At 42.6% G+C, this 5,905-nt stretch overlaps 1 pseudogene; it reads left to right on the top strand.

Moving 5' to 3' along the window:
* The first annotated feature begins 3,774 nt into the window (after window positions 1–3,774).
* Window positions 3,775–5,134, top strand: LOC113151631 (annotated as a pseudogene).
* Window positions 5,135–5,905: the final 771 nt, after the last annotated feature.

The raw sequence follows: 5,905 nt of genomic DNA, 5'->3' as shown, positions 1-5,905 counted from the left end.
TGTACTATTTACCTTCTCAGTGTGTAAAGGCATCAGGTTGGAGCGCCCCTTGGTGGAAGAAATGTGAACACTTCATGACTGCAACTACAACTACTTTGACAATATGTTAGCCAAAAGCTGACGAAGCTGATCATCTTTCACGTCCTAGAGATAAACATTATATTTATTAACTATAGTCTAAGTGGATTCAAATGAAGGTGAGTTTGTTTTCTTTGTACCTCCTCAGTCAGTTAAACTGATATGAGAATGATGTAATTTCTCTATGTTCACAAATAGAGATCAGAAATCAGGAAATTAGTTTGTCAGAACAGATGCATCTCTAAAAAAAACTCTGCTGATCAAAGTGCAATAGTGAGACAGTTCAGCATTTACCTGGCACACTGACACAAGTTGTGGGTGGAACATTTCTATGTTAGTATAACTTATTTTGTAGTTTCTCTTTGCTCACAAAAGATGAAGATGTGGTGCCTTCAAATTCTGCTGTTCATCTTCTTCAGTAAGTTCTTTGAATTAATTTACAAATTATTTAAAATTTAATATTTATTGCATTTATTTGTATCTATGCAAAGACAAGCATTGTATAGAATAATAGCACCTTGATATTGGTTTTGGTATGTGTCTCCCTCTCTCTTTCTTTTTTTTTAAGTTAACAATTTTTTTTTTCTGTTGTTGTAGTGACCGGTGCAGCAGAGATTATCTATGTGTTTGGATATGAAGGAAAAGAAGCTAAAGTTACCTGCTCTTATGACGAGACATACAAGTCTAATGAGAAGTACTTGTGCAGAAACAACTGCTGCAGTGATGATGATGTTCTGATCACAAACAAAAATGCAAATAAAAAGGAATTCTCCATCAGTGATGACAAAAACATAAAAGTTTTCACAGCCACCATCTTTAATCTCAATCAAAATCATGCTGGGAAATACTGGTGCGGGGTGATGATTAGTGGAGGATTGGATTACTACCCTGCTGAAGTCAAACTAAAGGTGGTTTCAGGTAAATTGAGCTGATTGTCATCACATTTTGATGTTAATAAGAATTGTCATGTAATTCTTATGTCTTATAATGATATTTACAGTGAAGTCAGTCTGAATATAGTCAGACGTAAATAAACTCCATATCAAATTTCTATATTGTTGTCAAGTAAAATTCATTATTTTGTTAATCAACACACTTTGTTTGATTTGTACTGGTTGACCTTATAATTTATTATGAATATGGGATCACAAAACAATAAATTCAGTTATCTACAATGTTAGGTATTTGTAATGAGGCACATCTTTGTTAAATATACTTCTATGTAAAGACATGGTCTCCTCCACTACACTTAGGTGACAAATTTATTTACTTTGTAGATTAATGTTGAACAAACTTCTAATTTAGAAAAGTTAGGATTTTTCAGTGTCCATCAGTTGTCCATATGAGTCTCAGGACCAGAACAACATGAAGTACATCTGCAGAGGAAACCAGTCGTCCTCATGTCTGCAGCAGGCACTAATCACCTCTGACAACAGACAAAACACACAGTTCAGTCTGACTGATGACAAGAAGTCAAAATTCACAGTGACCATTACCAGTTTGACCGAAAATGATTCTGGGTCGTACCTTTGTGGAGTAAAGAGAAACACAGGACTGGATGTTTTCTCTGCTGTTGATCTGGATGTCAGAGGTGAGAGGTCACAGATCTACCTCATCACACACTGAGTTGAGTCACTGTTGTTTCACATCAATAGAAATGTACATAAAGTAAATGGAGTTTTTGTTTGTTCATCACTAAACTTTGAAAGCTGATGTGTTATTAGGTCATTTTGCTCAAAGCCTCTTCTGTCTCACAGAGTGGTGCTGTGTGAAGTCCAACAAACTGAGCGGCACTGTGGGACGTCCACTAACTATGCAGTGTCCCTATCCACCACAACATGGGACAAACAGGAAGTTCCTCTGTAAGGGAGACCACCACAGAAACTGTACAGACATTGTCAGGAGATTGTCACCTATGATGAATTTCACCTATGATGATTTCACTCCTTGCTAAGAAACCCTGCAATCAGACAGATGAGACACAGACAGCGTAGTCTTTGTACAAAGGGCACCCTCCTCAGTGTAACACCGTGAGAGAGTACACCGAGGGAGTTCCTTGGTCTTTTATTTATAGTCATGTGATATAAGAATGTACACAGTGTGAGTGAGTGTGATGATGTTTATGTGTGTATGTCTGTGTGTGTGTGAGAACCGGCCTATTCCGGTCCTGGGGTCCGTCAGTTATGTGTGTATGGGTGAAGGCTGTGTATAAACCAAAACAATGATAGCATGAGTGCAGTGCGTGAATATGCTTAGCTGTTAGCATGAGTACAGAGTGTGACAATATGATTATGATTAGCTGTTTCACAGTTTTCTCTTAACAGACATGGTGACCAGTCAAAACAGCTCAGGACAGACTGACGTCAGGTTCACTCTGCTAGATGATGTTTCTTCCAGTTCTTTCTCAGTGACCATCACAGAGCTGAAAGCAGGTGATGCTGGGACATACTGGTGTGGTTCAGACTCACAGTGGACTTTTGGAAACTACACCAAGATTCAACTGTCACTAGGTAAAAATGTGGTGGTCTTTAACCCTGTGGTTTTCATTGTACTGGGTGCACTGACGTTCATACTGTTATTTGTCCTGGTTGTAATTTGTAAATACAAATGTCACAAAGTGCAAGGTATGTTTTACATACAGTACAAATGTATGCACACAAACAGAAACATGAACACATACACACAGGCAATGCAGTACCCGACTAGAAGGTGCCCAGACTGGAAACTCCTTCACTCTGCTGTGGGATTGCAATGTTCACGTGGGCAACAACTGTGAAACTTGGAGGGGCGTGATTTGGAGGAAAGGCCTCCCCCATCTGAACCTGAATGGAGTTCTGTTATTGGACTTCGGTTCTAGTCACAGGTTTGTCAGTAACATGCACCATGTTCAACCATAAGGGTATCCATCAGTGCATGTTGCACCATGACATCCTAGGGTAGAGCTCTGACCATATGTCTTGGACACTTGGATGAAGAGAGGGGCTGAGCTGTCAACTGATCACCACCTGGTGGTGAGCTGGATCCGGTGGCAGAGGAGAAAGATAGACAGACTTGGCAGACCCCAACGTATTGTGAGGGTCTGTTGAGAACATCTGGTGGAACCCTGTGCCAGAGGGGTCTTCAACTCCCACCTCTGAGAGAGCATCAACCAGATCCCAAGGGAAATTGGGGACATTGAGTGTAAATATTTCTCCGCCTCCATTTTTGATGCCAATGTCTGGAATGTTTGGTGCCTGTCATGGCAGCAATCCCTGAACACGGTGGTGGACACCAGAAGTAAGAGATGCTATCAAGCTGACAAAGAAGTTTTACTGGACCTGGTTAGCTTGTGGGAGTCCTGAGGCAGCTGATAGGTAACGGCATGCCAAGCTGCTCACCTCAACTGGGGACATTTTTGGATGGTGATAGGAATACTTTTAGGGCTAGGGACTCTGAGCTGGATTCATCCATCATCCTGGCTAAAGTCACTGAGCTAGTTGGTAAGCTCTGGTAGTTGGTGGATAAGATTCACACTAAGTACTTTAAGTCTTTGGATGTTGTGGAGGTGACATGGCTGACACACCTTTGTAGCATTGCTAGGCGGTCGGGGACAGTGCCACTGGACTGGCGGACCAGGGTGGTAGTCCCTGGAGAGGAGTGATAGTCAAACCTCAAGTTGAAGGGGGAAAATGTGTCTTTCTTTCTGGTAGTGGAACAATGGATCAGCTCTATAGCCTCACTAGAGTGCTCGAGGGTTCATGGGAGTTCACCCAACCAGTAGACATGTGCTTTGTGGACTTAGAGAAGGCATTTGACCGTGTCCCTTGTGGTATCCTGTGGTGGGTTCTTCTGGATGAATGATTGCTCAATGAAACTTTGCTTCTGGAGCTGCTTCTGCCAACATGTGTAACCAGGCAACACCAAACAAACACACCACTTGTTCTGGAGCAGGACTGTTGACACTGTGCACTAAAGTCTTCTTAAAGCAGCTCATCAGCTTTGTGTCAGTAACTGACCTGTCATAAAATGAGCGCTGAGGTTTTAGTGTCACTGCCAGACTATGACAACAGAGCTGTGTCTCAGGGGGTCCTGAAAGAGTCTCATGTAGAGCCTACAGACCTCCTCAGAACGAATCCGATAATCTGAACTGCAGAACAAGAAGATAAGGACCAGACCTGGTACAGGACACAGTGGAGGAGGCTGTTAAAGATAAACATTGACAGGACAGTGAACAGCTCGTCAGGGATGAAGTTCAGCCAGGACAACCTGAACAAGGCCCTGTAGGAGGAACAGGCCACCAACAGTCTCAGGTCAGAGTGCTGCAGAGTAATGATGATGAAGATCAGTGTGATGCGAGCTCAAAGCGTCACTGTGGTAAATGATTTCAAGTTTTCAGTGAACTTAATTAAGTTGTTTGTGTGTCAGACTGCTGGTGGAGCAGGTGCTGCAGGACACCACTGAGGATCTGAGAGTCCAGTGCTCCAAGGTCGACCAAGCCTTCAGCCAGTGCTGTGTGGAGCTGGTATAGGCCAAGACTCAGCTGGAGATGAAGCTTACAAAAGTGCACAGAGACCAAGACAGTCAGTCATTCAGACAGACAGGGTGATTTATTGATTGGTTATTAATTGTGTGACCATGTGTGTACAGACCTGTGAAGCAGATCGGGCTCCAGGAGAGGAATATTCTGGTTCTACAGAACCTAGCTCAGTCCAGACTTTACCATTACTCTCTCAGACCCAACATGGAGCTCTGCAGGGATGAATCCCTGCTCAGGTACACACACACACACACACACACACAGATCTGAATCATGTGCTGTCTCATCTTTCTGTTCATCTCCTGTCTTGCTGCTTCTGTGTCTAGTTTGGAGGGGGAGGTGAGACAAATTGATGCCACTCTGATTTCTCTGAGTCAGCAGCTGAGCGAGGCCAGAAGTTCCCCGTCCCACCTGGAGGAGTCACGCATGGCTCTAGAGAAAGACATTAACTGTAAAACTCACTCACTGTTCATTGATAGAGACAAGTGCATGACTCACCGTAAACGATACCCAACAGTCTCCACACTGTCAGGATACTAAAGGTAAATGAAGCACGATGATGAGTTTTCATGAAATTATGTTCTCTGAACTTCATCCTGAATGTACACTGGACAAACATTTTATGAATATCTAGTGTCCATAGTAAATCATGTTGTTCTGGTTCTGAGCCTCGTATGAACAACTGATGGACACTGAACCTCCCTCATAACTTTGGACTTGGTGGAAACATTGCAGCAGTTGTCTGTCAGAAAGTGTTACGAAGACAAAACATATACTCCAATACAATTATCAATATTAAAATCTGCAATACAAAATAAAAAAATATTACTTACATATTATGAGTTAATTAATTAATATTATTACAGCTCTGCCTCCTGTCTTTTCTTCAATGCCACTGTCTCTAAGTAGAACAGCATCACTGGTCTTACCTCCTTCTTCAACACCTTTCCTTTGTTCTTGCTGATGCTCTTTTATCTTACTCTGTCTTACTACGACTGACTTTCATGCCTCTTCTTTCCAGAGCAAACCTCCACCTCTCCAGCTGTTCCTCTACCTGCTCTCTACTCTCACTGCAAATCGCAATGTCATCCGCAAACATCATTGTCCAGGGAGATTCCTGTCTGACCTCATCTGTCAGCCTGTCCATCAACATAGCAAACAAGAAAGGACTCAAAGCTGATCCTTGGTGTAGTCCTACCTCCACCTTGATCTCCCTTGTCTGACCTACAGCACATCTCACCACCGTCATACTTCTCTCATACATGTCCTGGACTACTCTGACGTACTTCTCTCCCACTCCCGACAACCTCA

Source organism: Anabas testudineus, unplaced genomic scaffold (genome assembly GCF_900324465.2).
Source record: "Anabas testudineus unplaced genomic scaffold, fAnaTes1.2 Contig244arrow_ctg1, whole genome shotgun sequence".
In the NCBI taxonomy this organism is placed as follows: domain Eukaryota; kingdom Metazoa; phylum Chordata; class Actinopteri; order Anabantiformes; family Anabantidae; genus Anabas; species Anabas testudineus.
This window is presented reverse-complemented; position numbering and strand designations above follow the sequence as displayed.